At 44.4% G+C, this 18,400-nt stretch overlaps 6 non-coding genes across 6 annotated transcripts; all 6 read right to left on the reverse strand.

The window, feature by feature from the left end:
* Positions 1-648: 648 nt before the first annotated feature.
* On the reverse strand, positions 649-839 carry LOC130298434 (U2 spliceosomal RNA). The gene has a single exon (XR_008849799.1). It is a non-coding gene; the product is annotated as a U2 spliceosomal RNA (small nuclear RNA).
* A 2,082-nt stretch (positions 840-2,921) lies between these two features.
* Positions 2,922-3,112, reverse strand: LOC130298420 (U2 spliceosomal RNA). The gene has a single exon (XR_008849786.1). It is a non-coding gene; the product is annotated as a U2 spliceosomal RNA (small nuclear RNA).
* Positions 3,113-5,199: 2,087 nt separating this feature from the next.
* Positions 5,200-5,390, reverse strand: LOC130298435 (U2 spliceosomal RNA). Its single transcript, XR_008849800.1, has one exon. It is a non-coding gene; the product is annotated as a U2 spliceosomal RNA (small nuclear RNA).
* Positions 5,391-7,474: 2,084 nt separating this feature from the next.
* LOC130298459 (U2 spliceosomal RNA) lies at positions 7,475-7,657 on the reverse strand. Its single transcript, XR_008849820.1, has one exon. It is a non-coding gene; the product is annotated as a U2 spliceosomal RNA (small nuclear RNA).
* A 6,899-nt stretch (positions 7,658-14,556) lies between these two features.
* LOC130298432 (U2 spliceosomal RNA) lies at positions 14,557-14,747 on the reverse strand. Its single transcript, XR_008849797.1, has one exon. It is a non-coding gene; the product is annotated as a U2 spliceosomal RNA (small nuclear RNA).
* Positions 14,748-16,827: 2,080 nt separating this feature from the next.
* On the reverse strand, positions 16,828-17,018 carry LOC130298436 (U2 spliceosomal RNA). Its single transcript, XR_008849801.1, has one exon. It is a non-coding gene; the product is annotated as a U2 spliceosomal RNA (small nuclear RNA).
* Positions 17,019-18,400: the final 1,382 nt, after the last annotated feature.

Consider the following 18,400-nt stretch of genomic DNA (forward strand, 5'->3'; position numbering starts at 1 on the left):
AGCATAGCCTAACCCTCTGTACTTTGGTCTATATTGATGCGGGACATAGACAGCCAGCTGATGACCAATCCATTAGTGCAATGGATGGCTGGAAGCATTTGTCTTTGCCTTTGCAATACCACAGAAGCAATGCATGGTCAATGTACAGCAATGACACACCTGTGTGAACAGCCAGGAGACCCCCCCCCCCCCCCATGTTATGTTACATAGTTACATAGTTAGTACGGTCGAAAAAAGACATATGTCCATCAAGTTCAACCAGGGAATTAAGGGGTAGGGGTGTGGCGCGATATTGGGGAAGGGATGAGATTTTATATTTCTTCATAAGCATTAATCTTATTTTGTCAATTAGGAACATTCAGCACCCACCCGCTATCAAGGCAGCTGCCTATCATGTCATGCCCTACCTGCACAGGTGTGCTGGCTACTCAAATGATCCAATTAAGGAGGCCATTTAGTCAGCAGCAGCAGAAGTCCTGTGCCTGGACGCTCCAACAGCGGCCAGACACAAGCAGAAGCAGAAGCAGCAGCAGCACCACCTTTTGTTTTTTGGCTGCAGCAGCAGCAAGGCCCACAGGGCTGGCTAGCTGGCTAGCCAGCAAGCAGGTAGCAATGAAAGTAGGAATCTTTCTTTTTAACCCTGTAAGGGGGTGGTGCACTGTACCCGAAGATACTGCCATATCGGGTCAATGCATAGGGCGACGGAAGCAAGCTTCGAAATCGGCCCCCGTTCTCAAAAATCCATTTAATATATGGTCCCCAGATAGGGGACGTATCAGATATTAAACTGATAAGAACAGATACTACACTTGATCTTAGCCAAAAGGCCGAGAAGCGATAACCGTGAAAGGGGCGGGCCCAACAAGGTGCCCTTCATGGGCACTATCACTGCTTGCTGTCAGGGAGGCTGCCAGACAATTTTCCATGCACACTCTGGGCTGGGGGGCAGTCAACCACCAGTACACACAGCAGAACCTAAACCCATACCATTATTGCTAAGCAGCAAGACAGGGGCCCATTGCACTCCCACGGGGCCTTTTTAAATGCAATCCATAACCCGGATTTGCCAGGAACCCTTCTTACTCCTCCTACTTGCATGTGACACTGGGCTTAGGATCTGCATAGGAAACACACACACAAGCACACACCTACCTTTGTTGCCTGCAGATGCCTCCTTGGCTGTCCCCAAACGGTATCAAACCAACACCCACGGGAAGCTGTAAGCATAGAGGACATGCCTGCACCCCATTGGACTTACCTGTGTGGGTTAAACCCGGGTTATTTGACAACCTATGGCGGTGATGGTTCTGCTCAGGCAGAGCAGTGCTGATGCTCCTCATAAAGCTGTCGCTGCTGTGAAGGTTCTAGGTGACATCACAAATCCCTATGGTTACATACACAACAAAGCTGGGTTGTTGTTGTTTACACTCTGCAAGGCCTGTGGAAGTGAGTGACATCATAGCACTGTAGTTCTGAGGGTTCTAGATGGATGCAACAATCTCCTGTTGCTTCTATGAAGGCCATAATAGACGACATCACCAAACAGCTCCATAGTCACATACACAGCAAAGGAGAGATGTTGTTTAAACCTAGTGATGTCAGTGGTATTGAGTGACATCACAGCACAGTGCTAAGGCTCCTGGGCCTGGACACAGCAGCGGCTGCAATATCTCAACGGAGAATACGTTTATATATATGTGTGTGTGTGCGCGTATATATATATATATATATATATATATATATATATATTTCTCCGCCGAAATCACTTTTAAACCCATTTCCACCTTTTTTTCCCTTCTCTTCCTCTTACTTTTTTTTCACGTTTTTTTACGTTTTTCTCCTTTTCGCCTCTTTTCTGGGCGTATTATTCTTCTTTTTCTTCTTTTTTTTCGTCTAATGCATACCCCATCAGTGCAGCAATGCTTATTCAATACCGCCAGCAGATGGAGACACTGGGGGATAATTTTCTAAGGATTTATACTGATTTTTCCTGTCTGAATTTGTCGCACAGAAAGTTGCAGGCCAAATATGTGTGACATTTCTGCGACTTTAGCTTCTAGAGCATTTTTACAACATTATACATAGGTGCTGAATACATAAAAAGCGACTGTTCAGCGACAGACAAGTCGCATCGGCTGAAAGTAGGCCAGAATGTCAGTCCATGTTGGAGCAGGTTTAGATACAGTCTAAAGTATAGATCTCAAAGTCTGTGCACAGAATTTAGCAAGGGCCTCGCACCTTCTGATGCATCAGGTAGGTGCACAATAGCATAGCCTAACCCTCTGTACTTTGGTCTATATTGATGCGGGACATAGACAGCCAGCTGATGACCAATCCATTAGTGCAATGGATGGCTGGAAGCATTTGTCTTTGCCTTTGCAATACCACAGAAGCAATGCATGGTCAATGTACAGCAATGACACACCTGTGTGAACAGCCAGGAGACCCCCCCCCCCCCATGTTATGTTACATAGTTACATAGTTAGTACGGTCGAAAAAAGACATATGTCCATCAAGTTCAACCAGGGAATTAAGGGGTAGGGGTGTGGCGCGATATTGGGGAAGGGATGAGATTTTATATTTCTTCATAAGCATTAATCTTATTTTGTCAATTAGGAACATTCAGCACCCACCCGCTATCAAGGCAGCTGCCTATCATGTCATGCCCTACCTGCACAGGTGTGCTGGCTACTCAAATGATCCAATTAAGGAGGCCATTTAGTCAGCAGCAGCAGAAGTCCTGTGCCTGGACGCTCCAACAGCGGCCAGACACAAGCAGAAGCAGAAGCAGCAGAAGCAGCAGCAGCACCACCTTTTGTTTTTTGGCTGCAGCAGCAGCAAGGCCCACAGGGCTGGCTAGCTGGCTAGCCAGCAAGCAGGTAGCAATGAAAGTAGGAATCTTTCTTTTTAACCCTGTAAGGGGGTGGTGCACTGTACCCGAAGATACTGCCATATCGGGTCAATGCATAGGGCGACAGAAGCAAGCTTCGAAATCGGCCCCCGTTCTCAAAAATCCATTTAATATATGGTCCCCAGATAGGGGACGTATCAGATATTAAACTGATAAGAACAGATACTACACTTGATCTTAGCCAAAAGGCCGAGAAGCGATAACCGTGAAAGGGGCGGGCCCAACAAGGTGCCCTTCATGGGCACTATCACTGCTTGCTGTCAGGGAGGCTGCCAGACAATTTTCCATGCACACTCTGGGCTGGGGGGCAGTCAACCACCAGTACACACAGCAGAACCTAAACCCATACCATTATTGCTAAGCAGCAAGACAGGGGCCCATTGCACTCCCACGGGGCCTTTTTAAATGCAATCCATAACCCGGATTTGCCAGGAACCCTTCTTACTCCTCCTACTTGCATGTGACACTGGGCTTAGGATCTGCATAGGAAACACACACACAAGCACACACCTACCTTTGTTGCCTGCAGATGCCTCCTTGGCTGTCCCCAAACGGTATCAAACCAACACCCACGGGAAGCTGTAAGCATAGAGGACATGCCTGCACCCCATTGGACTTACCTGTGTGGGTTAAACCCGGGTTATTTGACAACCTATGGCGGTGATGGTTCTGCTCAGGCAGAGCAGTGCTGATGCTCCTCATAAAGCTGTCGCTGCTGTGAAGGTTCTAGGTGACATCACAAATCCCTATGGTTACATACACAACAAAGCTGGGTTGTTGTTGTTTACACTCTGCAAGGCCTGTGGAAGTGAGTGACATCATAGCACTGTAGTTCTGAGGGTTCTAGATGGATGCAACAATCTCCTGTTGCTTCTATGAAGGCCATAATAGACGACATCACCAAACAGCTCCATAGTCACATACACAGCAAAGGAGAGATGTTGTTTACACCTAGTGATGTCAGTGGTATTGAGTGACATCACAGCACAGTGCTAAGGCTCCTGGGCCTGGACACAGCAGCGGCTGCAATATCTCAACGGAGAATACGTTTATATATATGTGTGTGTGTGCGCGTGTATATATATATATATATATATATATATATATATATATATATATATATTTCTCCGCCGAAATCACTTTTAAACCCATTTCCACCTTTTTTTCCCTTCTCTTCCTCTTACTTTTTTTTCACGTTTTTTTACGTTTTTCTCCTTTTCGCCTCTTTTCTGGGCGTATTATTCTTCTTTTTCTTCTTTTTTTTCGTCTAATGCATACCCCATCAGTGCAGCAATGCTTATTCAATACCGCCAGCAGATGGAGACACTGGGGGATAATTTTCTAAGGATTTATACTGATTTTTCCTGTCTGAATTTGTCGCACAGAAAGTTGCAGGCCAAATATGTGTGACATTTCTGCGACTTTAGCTTCTAGAGCATTTTTACAACATTATACATAGGTGCTGAATACATAAAAAGCGACTGTTCAGCGACAGACAAGTCGCATCGGCTGAAAGTAGGCCAGAATGTCAGTCCATGTTGGAGCAGGTTTAGATACAGTCTAAAGTATAGATCTCAAAGTCTGTGCACAGAATTTAGCAAGGGCCTCGCACCTTCTGATGCATCAGGTAGGTGCACAATAGCATAGCCTAACCCTCTGTACTTTGGTCTATATTGATGCGGGACATAGACAGCCAGCTGATGACCAATCCATTAGTGCAATGGATGGCTGGAAGCATTTGTCTTTGCCTTTGCAATACCACAGAAGCAATGCATGGTCAATGTACAGCAATGACACACCTGTGTGAACAGCCAGGAGACCCCCCCCCCCCCCCATGTTATGTTACATAGTTACATAGTTAGTACGGTCGAAAAAAGACATATGTCCATCAAGTTCAACCAGGGAATTAAGGGGTAGGGGTGTGGCGCGATATTGGGGAAGGGATGAGATTTTATATTTCTTCATAAGCATTAATCTTATTTTGTCAATTAGGAACATTCAGCACCCACCCGCTATCAAGGCAGCTGCCTATCATGTCATGCCCTACCTGCACAGGTGTGCTGGCTACTCAAATGATCCAATTAAGGAGGCCATTTAGTCAGCAGCAGCAGAAGTCCTGTGCCTGGACGCTCCAACAGCGGCCAGACACAAGCAGAAGCAGAAGCAGCAGCAGCACCACCTTTTGTTTTTTGGCTGCAGCAGCAGCAAGGCCCACAGGGCTGGCTAGCTGGCTAGCCAGCAAGCAGGTAGCAATGAAAGTAGGAATCTTTCTTTTTAACCCTGTAAGGGGGTGGTGCACTGTACCCGAAGATACTGCCATATCGGGTCAATGCATAGGGCGACGGAAGCAAGCTTCGAAATCGGCCCCCGTTCTCAAAAATCCATTTAATATATGGTCCCCAGATAGGGGACGTATCAGATATTAAACTGATAAGAACAGATACTACACTTGATCTTAGCCAAAAGGCCGAGAAGCGATAACCGTGAAAGGGGCGGGCCCAACAAGGTGCCCTTCATGGGCACTATCACTGCTTGCTGTCAGGGAGGCTGCCAGACAATTTTCCATGCACACTCTGGGCTGGGGGGCAGTCAACCACCAGTACACACAGCAGAACCTAAACCCATACCATTATTGCTAAGCAGCAAGACAGGGGCCCATTGCACTCCCACGGGGCCTTTTTAAATGCAATCCATAACCCGGATTTGCCAGGAACCCTTCTTACTCCTCCTACTTGCATGTGACACTGGGCTTAGGATCTGCATAGGAAACACACACACAAGCACACACCTACCTTTGTTGCCTGCAGATGCCTCCTTGGCTGTCCCCAAACGGTATCAAACCAACACCCACGGGAAGCTGTAAGCATAGAGGACATGCCTGCACCCCATTGGACTTACCTGTGTGGGTTAAACCCGGGTTATTTGACAACCTATGGCGGTGATGGTTCTGCTCAGGCAGAGCAGTGCTGATGCTCCTCATAAAGCTGTCGCTGCTGTGAAGGTTCTAGGTGACATCACAAATCCCTATGGTTACATACACAACAAAGCTGGGTTGTTGTTGTTTACACTCTGCAAGGCCTGTGGAAGTGAGTGACATCATAGCACTGTAGTTCTGAGGGTTCTAGATGGATGCAACAATCTCCTGTTGCTTCTATGAAGGCCATAATAGACGACATCACCAAACAGCTCCATAGTCACATACACAGCAAAGGAGAGATGTTGTTTAAACCTAGTGATGTCAGTGGTATTGAGTGACATCACAGCACAGTGCTAAGGCTCCTGGGCCTGGACACAGCAGCGGCTGCAATATCTCAACGGAGAATACGTTTATATATATGTGTGTGTGTGCGCGTATATATATATATATATATATATATATATATATATATATTTCTCCGCCGAAATCACTTTTAAACCCATTTCCACCTTTTTTTCCCTTCTCTTCCTCTTACTTTTTTTTCACGTTTTTTTACGTTTTTCTCCTTTTCGCCTCTTTTCTGGGCGTATTATTCTTCTTTTTCTTCTTCTTTTTCGTCTAATGCATACCCCATCAGTGCAGCAATGCTTATTCAATACCGCCAGCAGATGGAGACACTGGGGGATAATTTTCTAAGGATTTATACTGATTTTTCCTGTCTGAATTTGTCGCACAGAAAGTTGCAGGCCAAATATGTGTGACATTTCTGCGACTTTAGCTTCTAGAGCATTTTTACAACATTATACATAGGTGCTGAATACATAAAAAGCGACTGTTCAGCGACAGACAAGTCGCATCGGCTGAAAGTAGGCCAGAATGTCAGTCCATGTTGGAGCAGGTTTAGATACAGTCTAAAGTATAGATCTCAAAGTCTGTGCACAGAATTTAGCAAGGGCCTCGCACCTTCTGATGCATCAGGTAGGTGCACAATAGCATAGCCTAACCCTCTGTACTTTGGTCTATATTGATGCGGGACATAGACAGCCAGCTGATGACCAATCCATTAGTGCAATGGATGGCTGGAAGCATTTGTCTTTGCCTTTGCAATACCACAGAAGCAATGCATGGTCAATGTACAGCAATGACACACCTGTGTGAACAGCCAGGAGACCCCCCCCCCCCCATGTTATGTTACATAGTTACATAGTTAGTACGGTCGAAAAAAGACATATGTCCATCAAGTTCAACCAGGGAATTAAGGGGTAGGGGTGTGGCGCGATATTGGGGAAGGGATGAGATTTTATATTTCTTCATAAGCATTAATCTTATTTTGTCAATTAGGAACATTCAGCACCCACCCGCTATCAAGGCAGCTGCCTATCATGTCATGCCCTACCTGCACAGGTGTGCTGGCTACTCAAATGATCCAATTAAGGAGGCCATTTAGTCAGCAGCAGCAGAAGTCCTGTGCCTGGACGCTCCAACAGCGGCCAGACACAAGCAGAAGCAGAAGCAGCAGAAGCAGCAGCAGCACCACCTTTTGTTTTTTGGCTGCAGCAGCAGCAAGGCCCACAGGGCTGGCTAGCTGGCTAGCCAGCAAGCAGGTAGCAATGAAAGTAGGAATCTTTCTTTTTAACCCTGTAAGGGGGTGGTGCACTGTACCCGAAGATACTGCCATATCGGGTCAATGCATAGGGCGACAGAAGCAAGCTTCGAAATCGGCCCCCGTTCTCAAAAATCCATTTAATATATGGTCCCCAGATAGGGGACGTATCAGATATTAAACTGATAAGAACAGATTTTTTTTTTTTTTTTTTTTTTTAAACCTTCAGGTTTGGACATTAAAACATCAAAATCCAACTCCATACTTCGTCACTTAGACTTTCTGAAGTAAAGTCCAACTCATCATTAGGTCTTTCTTTTTATTTTCAATTTCAAACAAACATAAATACCATCACCAATTACAAACTCACAAGATATCTCCATTTCAAAAACTTCCATATCCCCTCAGCATCCTTATCCCCCAAATTCTTCCTATCACACAAATAAACAACATATAACCTATCTAGAATCATCTTAATACAACCCTCCACCGACACGTTTTTTCTTTTGAATACACATAAATTCCTAACATCCCAAAGTACTTCTTTAATAATGGCAAGCAACACAAAAAAACCCTTTCCTTATCTCTCCCTACCATACTAAGTCCAAACATAGCCACATCATACGACATATACCTAATACCAGTCAATTCTTTAAACAGCAAACTCATCCCTTTCCACACACCTTGCGCCATTTCACAATTCCAAAATACATGCATCACACTCTCAATCCCATCACACCCATCTCTTGGACACCTCTCATACCTTCCAATCCCTCTATTTCTTTGAAATTCTCTTACCGGTAACGCACCATGCAAACTCTGCCATACTATCTCACGTTGTCTATTTGTTACTCCAACAGTCATTATACTCTTCCACACTCTCCCCACATCTACAGCTCTCACCATATTAATTGAACATTCAACTTCCTCTTTTTTAATGTACCCAATCATACTCTTTTTACTCACAAACACTTCTGGACCCACACCAATCAACCTATAATTCTCCAAAAATTTCACCACATATACATACCAACTAGGACACACAAAAGCATAAGGCACTCTCAAATCTCTTTCCAACCAACCCAATTTACATAACACACTGCCACCCAAATATCTCACCATACATGCACAACTCTTTTCACCTCCCATCATTCTTTTCAAAGCAAAAACAATATTCACACCCAGATACACATCAACATTCGGAAAGTCCATTCCTCCATTTTTACCATCTTTCATTACAATCTCTCTCTTAACTCTTTCCATCTTTGTACCCCACAAAAACACAAATAACATTCTTTTCACCTTTCGCAAAACCATATAACTTGGCGGAAACACAACAGCAACATATAACAGTATTGGCAAAATCACACTCTTCACTATCATAACCTTACCAACCATTGACAACTCTCTCAACCTCCAAAAATTCAATTTCTTTTGCACTCTCTTCCCCACATCCTCCCAACTATTTCTACCATCCAACCGTTCATCCATTTTCACCCCCAACACCTGAATAGGCCCTTCCACCCCTTCCATACCAACATCCTCACTCTGAGTCACACCACCAAAACATTTATATTCACTCTTTCCCCAATTGACCTTAAAACCAGACGCACCACAAAACAGACTTACCAATAACTTGGATCTTCTTACAGCCGCAACAGATTCACTTACCACACATACATCATCCATATAAGCCAACACTTTAACCTCTTTACCACGACCCCCCGGAACTCTCACACCTCTCACACATTTATCCTTACGCAATAATTCTAATAATGGTTCCATAGCACAAATAAAAGCAATAGGTGACAAGGGACATCCCTGTCTCACCCCTGAACATACTTTAATCTCCTCAGTCATCCATCCATTAATCAGAATCTTACTATACACTTCCTTATACAACATTCTCACAATATTCACAAAATCACCTGGAAACCCCATTTTAACTAGCACCTTAAACAAAAACCCATGCGACAAACGGTCAAAAGCTTTTTCAAAATCAATTGACAACACACGAACCACCTGCTTTCTACACATACCATCCCACAATATATCTCTCAACAAACACAAATTCTCACTAATTCTTCTTCCTGGCACACCACACACTTGCTCCTCCCCAATCACTTGCTCTATCACGTCCCTCATTCTATTTGTAATCAGCTTTGCAAATATTTTATAATCCACATTCAACAAAGTTATCGGCCTCCAATTCCTTACATCATTCACATCCCCTTTCTTATAAATCAAAACCACTATCCCACTCTTCATACTTTCCACCAATCTTCCATTAGCCCACATATACTTAAAGATACTCTCCATATCATCCTTCAGTACATCCCACAATTTCACATAAAACTCAGCCGGCAACCCATCCTCTCCAGGAGTCTTATTTTTAGCCATACTATCAACCGTCCTTTTAATTTCTTCCATTCCAATCTCTCTCATTAAACTCTCATACTCATTACAATCTACCTTCTTATCAATCACTTCCAGCACTTCCTCAGCCAAACCCCTATCACACTGTTTGACTGCATATAAGTCCTCATAAAACTCTTTCACCACATTCAGTACAGCTTTGCCTCTCACCAAACCACCATCATTATCATACACACTCACTAAATCATCCTTTCTCCCAATCACTTTCTTAAAAAAATATCTTGAGCACTTTTCATCCTTCTCCAATTTGTCCACTCTTGCTCGGTACATTAACTCTTTTCCTCTTTCATTCAACCAATCTTTTATATCTCTTTTCACAGCATCAATCTTACCATCCACTCTCCATCCCTTCTTTTTCAACTTAATGAGAAACCCCAACCTTTTATTCAGCCATTCATACTTCTTTCTTTCCCTAGCTTTCCTTTTATAACCTTCCCTCTTGAAAAAAACCTTAGTTCTTTCTTTAACCCACTCCCACCAACACAATAAATCCAAAAATTCTTTTTTCTTCTCACACCATAACTTATACTTCTTAATATACCTATCATATACCTCCTTTTCATCCAACAGTTTCACATTAAGCTTCCAGTAACCCCTCCCACTTATGCAAATCTCATCCAACACCAAACCACAACTCACACGCTCATGATCAGAATAAATCACTCTCTCTTGCTTATACCACATACATCCTATCATTTTGGACACAAAACACATATCTAATCTTGACTCACTCCTTCCACTCTCAGCATGATATGTTGCTAACACAGGATTCACACCACACACTTCAACCACATCTCTTAACTTGAAATCACTCACCATACTCTTAAGCATATTTCCAGAAACATCCGCATCCCTCCCAATCTCACAGTTGAAATCACCTACTAACAACACTGGTTCCTTCCCAGACAAAAACCCCTTAATTATTTCAAACAAACCCACCCTCTCCTCCTTATTCACAGGTGCATAAACATTAATTAACTTAAACTTAAACCCATGTAACCCAACCTCCACCAACACACACCTTCCTTCCCTTAACACCATTTGACTACAAACTTTAAACTTATTATTTCTAAACAAAACCCCAACTCCATCATTTCTATTTACATTAGAGCAAGACCACACTGCTGGTCCATATCTCCACTCCTCCTTTTTTGGAGGAAAATCCAATCCACATTCCTGTAGACAAATTATGTCATTATTAGTTCCTGCCAATTCCTCCAGAATGGCCGCTCTTCTATTCTTATTTTTAAAGACTCTAACATTTGACAAACTAACCGAAAAAGACATATCTAATCAAATAACAACCCATAGGAAGAAAAAACCTAGAAGAGAGTTAATGAACTTTACGGCTCAGTGTCGAGGGAGAAGTTTCTTCTCCAATGCATTTATCCATTTCACCCTCAGATATTGCGGCAAAACGATTACTCGTCTCCACCACCGTCTGCTCCATCTTTTCACCACTGGCACCTCTCGCCGCCTTCCGTGGGGGACGAAAAAGATCTTCCTCTCTCTCTTTAGCACTTTCCTCTTCTGAATTCGACCATTCAACTTTTTGAGTGCCAGACACCTGAGGACTAGGCACCTCTTCAATTCTCACCTCCTCCTCCATCTCCTCTTCAATCTCCTCCTGCACCTTCTCTTCCACCACCGTTGCTTTCTCAATAATAGCAATCACACTCTTTTCTGCCATGTCTGCCTTTGCCTTTTCCCTTTTTTTAATTGCCAAATCTTTTCTGGCCTCTTTCTCCTTCTCCCTCTTAGCCACCTCCGGACAATTTCTATACACATGTCCAACAAGGCCACAAAGATCACAAGTTCTGGGCTGTGGACAAGCTCCCGCTTCATGCCCTGGCATTTTACAATTTCGGCACTTCTTATTACCTGGACAAGCCTCTTTAACATGTCCAAACAGCAAACAATCACGGCAAAACAATGGCTGGCCATAATAATAGACATAACCCCGGTTTCCAGCGATTGAAAAATTGGCCGGTGGGTGTTTCACTCCACCAATGCTCCCAGGATCCAGCTTCAGTTTTACAAAGAACTTCCATGTGCCGTTAAACACACCCAAACTACTAGTTTGCTTCACTCCCCCTTGGACACTTTCACAGTAGATACTTAGAAAGTTCTTAATCATATCCGGGTCTAAGAACGGATTGTACATATGTACAAACAGAGTCTTCACTCCCATCTCAAACAGAGGAAAAAACTTTACATTTTCCAAGACAGGGTTATTGGCATTTCTTTTCAAACATTCATAGAAGTTCTGGCAATCAGCTTCATAGATGAAGGACACATCATATATTCCTTGCTTCCTATTCTCTTGCACACAGAACAAACTATCCATGCCAAAACCACCCAATTTCTCCACAAGTTCATGTCCAATGTACTCAATCCGATTCTTACCCCGGTCAGAAGTTTCCACCACAAAACGTACAGTCTTCTCAATCGCAGGGAGGTATTCCTTTCCAGCCATTGTTCTTCTCTTGTCTGTCGATTCCACAGTAAGATCACCACTCCGGATTCCTGCTCAGCAGAACACCCGCACCCCTGACCCAGACCAAGTTTACACTTGATCGGAGCCAAAAGGCCGAGAAGCGATAACCGTGAAAGGGGCGGGCCCAACAAGGTGCCCTTCATGGGCACTATCACTGCTTGCTGTCAGGGAGGCTGCCAGACAATTTTCCATGCACACTCTGGGCTGGGGGGCAGTCAACCACCAGTACACACAGCAGAACCTAAACCCATACCATTATTGCTAAGCAGCAAGACAGGGGCCCATTGCACTCCCACGGGGCCTTTTTAAATGCAATCCATAACCCGGATTTGCCAGGAACCCTTCTTACTCCTCCTACTTGCATGTGACACTGGGCTTAGGATCTGCATAGGAAACACACACACAAGCACACACCTACCTTTGTTGCCTGCAGATGCCTCCTTGGCTGTCCCCAAACGGTATCAAACCAACACCCACGGGAAGCTGTAAGCATAGAGGACATGCCTGCACCCCATTGGACTTACCTGTGTGGGTTAAACCCGGGTTATTTGACAACCTATGGCGGTGATGGTTCTGCTCAGGCAGAGCAGTGCTGATGCTCCTCATAAAGCTGTCGCTGCTGTGAAGGTTCTAGGTGACATCACAAATCCCTATGGTTACATACACAACAAAGCTGGGTTGTTGTTGTTTACACTCTGCAAGGCCTGTGGAAGTGAGTGACATCATAGCACTGTAGTTCTGAGGGTTCTAGATGGATGCAACAATCTCCTGTTGCTTCTATGAAGGCCATAATAGACGACATCACCAAACAGCTCCATAGTCACATACACAGCAAAGGAGAGATGTTGTTTACACCTAGTGATGTCAGTGGTATTGAGTGACATCACAGCACAGTGCTAAGGCTCCTGGGCCTGGACACAGCAGCGGCTGCAATATCTCAACGGAGAATACGTTTATATATATGTGTGTGTGTGCGCGTATATATATATATATATATATATATATATATATATATATATTTCTCCGCCGAAATCACTTTTAAACCCATTTCCACCTTTTTTTCCCTTCTCTTCCTCTTACTTTTTTTTCACGTTTTTTTACGTTTTTCTCCTTTTCCCCTCTTTTCTGGGCGTATTATTCTTCTTTTTCTTCTTTTTTTTCGTCTAATGCATACCCCATCAGTGCAGCAATGCTTATTCAATACCGCCAGCAGATGGAGACACTGGGGGATAATTTTCTAAGGATTTATACTGATTTTTCCTGTCTGAATTTGTCGCACAGAAAGTTGCAGGCCAAATATGTGTGACATTTCTGCGACTTTAGCTTCTAGAGCATTTTTACAACATTATACATAGGTGCTGAATACATAAAAAGCGACTGTTCAGCGACAGACAAGTCGCATCGGCTGAAAGTAGGCCAGAATGTCAGTCCATGTTGGAGCAGGTTTAGATACAGTCTAAAGTATAGATCTCAAAGTCTGTGCACAGAATTTAGCAAGGGCCTCGCACCTTCTGATGCATCAGGTAGGTGCACAATAGCATAGCCTAACCCTCTGTACTTTGGTCTATATTGATGCGGGACATAGACAGCCAGCTGATGACCAATCCATTAGTGCAATGGATGGCTGGAAGCATTTGTCTTTGCCTTTGCAATACCACAGAAGCAATGCATGGTCAATGTACAGCAATGACACACCTGTGTGAACAGCCAGGAGACCCCCCCCCCCCCCATGTTATGTTACATAGTTACATAGTTAGTACGGTCGAAAAAAGACATATGTCCATCAAGTTCAACCAGGGAATTAAGGGGTAGGGGTGTGGCGCGATATTGGGGAAGGGATGAGATTTTATATTTCTTCATAAGCATTAATCTTATTTTGTCAATTAGGAACATTCAGCACCCACCCGCTATCAAGGCAGCTGCCTATCATGTCATGCCCTACCTGCACAGGTGTGCTGGCTACTCAAATGATCCAATTAAGGAGGCCATTTAGTCAGCAGCAGCAGAAGTCCTGTGCCTGGACGCTCCAACAGCGGCCAGACACAAGCAGAAGCAGAAGCAGCAGAAGCAGCAGCAGCACCACCTTTTGTTTTTTGGCTGCAGCAGCAGCAAGGCCCACAGGGCTGGCTAGCTGGCTAGCCAGCAAGCAGGTAGCAATGAAAGTAGGAATCTTTCTTTTTAACCCTGTAAGGGGGTGGTGCACTGTACCCGAAGATACTGCCATATCGGGTCAATGCATAGGGCGACGGAAGCAAGCTTCTAAATCGGCCCCCGTTCTCAAAAATCCATTTAATATATGGTCCCCAGATAGGGGACGTATCAGATATTAAACTGATAAGAACAGATACTACACTTGATCTTAGCCAAAAGGCCGAGAAGCGATAACCGTGAAAGGGGCGGGCCCAACAAGGTGCCCTTCATGGGCACTATCACTGCTTGCTGTCAGGGAGGCTGCCAGACAATTTTCCATGCACACTCTGGGCTGGGGGGCAGTCAACCACCAGTACACACAGCAGAACCTAAACCCATACCATTATTGCTAAGCAGCAAGACAGGGGCCCATTGCACTCCCACGGGGCCTTTTTAAATGCAATCCATAACCCGGATTTGCCAGGAACCCTTCTTACTCCTCCTACTTGCATGTGACACTGGGCTTAGGATCTGCATAGGAAACACACACACAAGCACACACCTACCTTTGTTGCCTGCAGATGCCTCCTTGGCTGTCCCCAAACGGTATCAAACCAACACCCACGGGAAGCTGTAAGCATAGAGGACATGCCTGCACCCCATTGGACTTACCTGTGTGGGTTAAACCCGGGTTATTTGACAACCTATGGCGGTGATGGTTCTGCTCAGGCAGAGCAGTGCTGATGCTCCTCATAAAGCTGTCGCTGCTGTGAAGGTTCTAGGTGACATCACAAATCCCTATGGTTACATACACAACAAAGCTGGGTTGTTGTTGTTTACACTCTGCAAGGCCTGTGGAAGTGAGTGACATCATAGCACTGTAGTTCTGAGGGTTCTAGATGGATGCAACAATCTCCTGTTGCTTCTATGAAGGCCATAATAGACGACATCACCAAACAGCTCCATAGTCACATACACAGCAAAGGAGAGATGTTGTTTACACCTAGTGATGTCAGTGGTATTGAGTGACATCACAGCACAGTGCTAAGGCTCCTGGGCCTGGACACAGCAGCGGCTGCAATATCTCAACGGAGAATACGTTTATATATATGTGTGTGTGTGCGCGTATATATATATATATATATATATATATATATATATATATTTCTCCGCCGAAATCACTTTTAAACCCATTTCCACCTTTTTTTCCCTTCTCTTCCTCTTACTTTTTTTTCACGTTTTTTTACGTTTTTCTCCTTTTCGCCTCTTTTCTGGGCGTATTATTCTTCTTTTTCTTCTTTTTTTTCGTCTAATGCATACCCCATCAGTGCAGCAATGCTTATTCAATACCGCCAGCAGATGGAGACACTGGGGGATAATTTTCTAAGGATTTATACTGATTTTTCCTGTCTGAATTTGTCGCACAGAAAGTTGCAGGCCAAATATGTGTGACATTTCTGCGACTTTAGCTTCTAGAGCATTTTTACAACATTATACATAGGTGCTGAATACATAAAAAGCGACTGTTCAGCGACAGACAAGTCGCATCGGCTGAAAGTAGGCCAGAATGTCAGTCCATGTTGGAGCAGGTTTAGATACAGTCTAAAGTATAGATCTCAAAGTCTGTGCACAGAATTTAGCAAGGGCCTCGCACCTTCTGATGCATCAGGTAGGTGCACAATAGCATAGCCTAACCCTCTGTACTTTGGTCTATATTGATGCGGGACATAGACAGCCAGCTGATGACCAATCCATTAGTGCAATGGATGGCTGGAAGCATTTGTCTTTGCCTTTGCAATACCACAGAAGCAATGCATGGTCAATGTACAGCAATGACACACCTGTGTGAACAGCCAGGAGACCCCCCCCCCCCCCCATGTTATGTTACATAGTTACATAGTTAGTACGGTCGAAAAAAGACATATGTCCATCAAGTTCAACCAGGGAATTAAGGGGTAGGGGTGTGGCGCGATATTGGGGAAGGGATGAGATTTTATATTTCTTCATAAGCATTAATCTTATTTTGTCAATTAGGAACATTCAGCACCCACCCGCTATCAAGGCAGCTGCCTATCATGTCATGCCCTACCTGCACAGGTGTGCTGGCTACTCAAATGATCCAATTAAGGAGGCCATTTAGTCAGCAGCAGCAGAAGTCCTGTGCCTGGACGCTCCAACAGCGGCCAGACACAAGCAGAAGCAGCAGAAGCAGCAGCAGCACCACCTTTTGTTTTTTGGCTGCAGCAGCAGCAAGGCCCACAGGGCTGGCTAGCTGGCTAGCCAGCAAGCAGGTAGCAATGAAAGTAGGAATCTTTCTTTTTAACCCTGTAAGGGGGTGGTGCACTGTACCCGAAGATACTGCCATATCGGGTCAATGCATAGGGCGACGGAAGCAAGCTTCGAAATCGGCCCCCGTTCTCAAAAATCCATTTAATATATGGTCCCCAGATAGGGGACGTATCAGATATTAAACTGATAAGAACAGATACTACACTTGATCTTAGCCAAAAGGCCGAGAAGCGATAACCGTGAAAGGGGCGGGCCCAACAAGGTGCCCTTCATGGGCACTATCACTGCTTGCTGTCAGGGAGGCTGCCAGACAATTTTCCATGCACACTCTGGGCTGGGGGGCAGTCAACCACCAGTACACACAGCAGAACCTAAACCCATACCATTATTGCTAAGCAGCAAGACAGGGGCCCATTGCACTCCCACGGGGCCTTTTTAAATGCAATCCATAACCCGGATTTGCCAGGAACCCTTCTTACTCCTCCTACTTGCATGTGACACTGGGCTTAGGATCTGCATAGGAAACACACACACAAGCACACACCTACCTTTGTTGCCTGCAGATGCCTCCTTGGCTGTCCCCAAACGGTATCAAACCAACACCCACGGGAAGCTGTAAGCATAGAGGACATGCCTGCACCCCATTGGACTTACCTGTGTGGGTTAAACCCGGGTTATTTGACAACCTATGGCGGTGATGGTTCTGCTCAGGCAGAGCAGTGCTGATGCTCCTCATAAAGCTGTCGCTGCTGTGAAGGTTCTAGGTGACATCACAAATCCCTATGGTTACATACACAACAAAGCTGGGTTGTTGTTGTTTACACTCTGCAAGGCCTGTGGAAGTGAGTGACATCATAGCACTGTAGTTCTGAGGGTTCTAGATGGATGCAACAATCTCCTGTTGCTTCTATGAAGGCCATAATAGACGACATCACCAAACAGCTCCATAGTCACATACACAGCAAAGGAGAGATGTTGTTTACACCTAGTGATGTCAGTGGTATTGAGTGACATCACAGCACAGTGCTAAGGCTCCTGGGCCTGGACACAGCAGCGGCTGCAATATCTCAACGGAGAATACGTTTATATATATGTGTGTGTGTGCGCGTATATATATATATATATATATATATATATATATATATTTCTCCGCCGAAATCACTTTTAAACCCATTTCCACCTTTTTTTCCCTTCTCTTCCTCTTACTTTTTTTCACGTTTTTTTACGTTTTTCTCCTTTTCGCCTCTTTTCTGGGCGTATTATTCTTCTTTTTCTTCTTTTTTTTCGTCTAATGCATACCCCATCAGTGCAGCAATGCTTATTCAATACCGCCAGCAGATGGAGACACTGGGGGATAATTTTCTAAGGATTTATACTGATTTTTCCTGTCTGAATTTGTCGCACAGAAAGTTGCAGGCCAAATATGTGTGACATTTCTGCGACTTTAGCTTCTAGAGCATTTTTACAACATTATACATAGGTGCTGAATACATAAAAAGCGACTGTTCAGCGACAGACAAGTCGCATCGGCTGAAAGTAGGCCAGAATGTCAGTCCATGTTGGAGCAGGTTTAGATACAGTCTAAAGTATAGATCTCAAAGTCTGTGCACAGAATTT

Source organism: Hyla sarda, unplaced genomic scaffold, assembly GCF_029499605.1.
Source record: "Hyla sarda isolate aHylSar1 unplaced genomic scaffold, aHylSar1.hap1 scaffold_1000, whole genome shotgun sequence".
In the NCBI taxonomy this organism is placed as follows: domain Eukaryota; kingdom Metazoa; phylum Chordata; class Amphibia; order Anura; family Hylidae; genus Hyla; species Hyla sarda.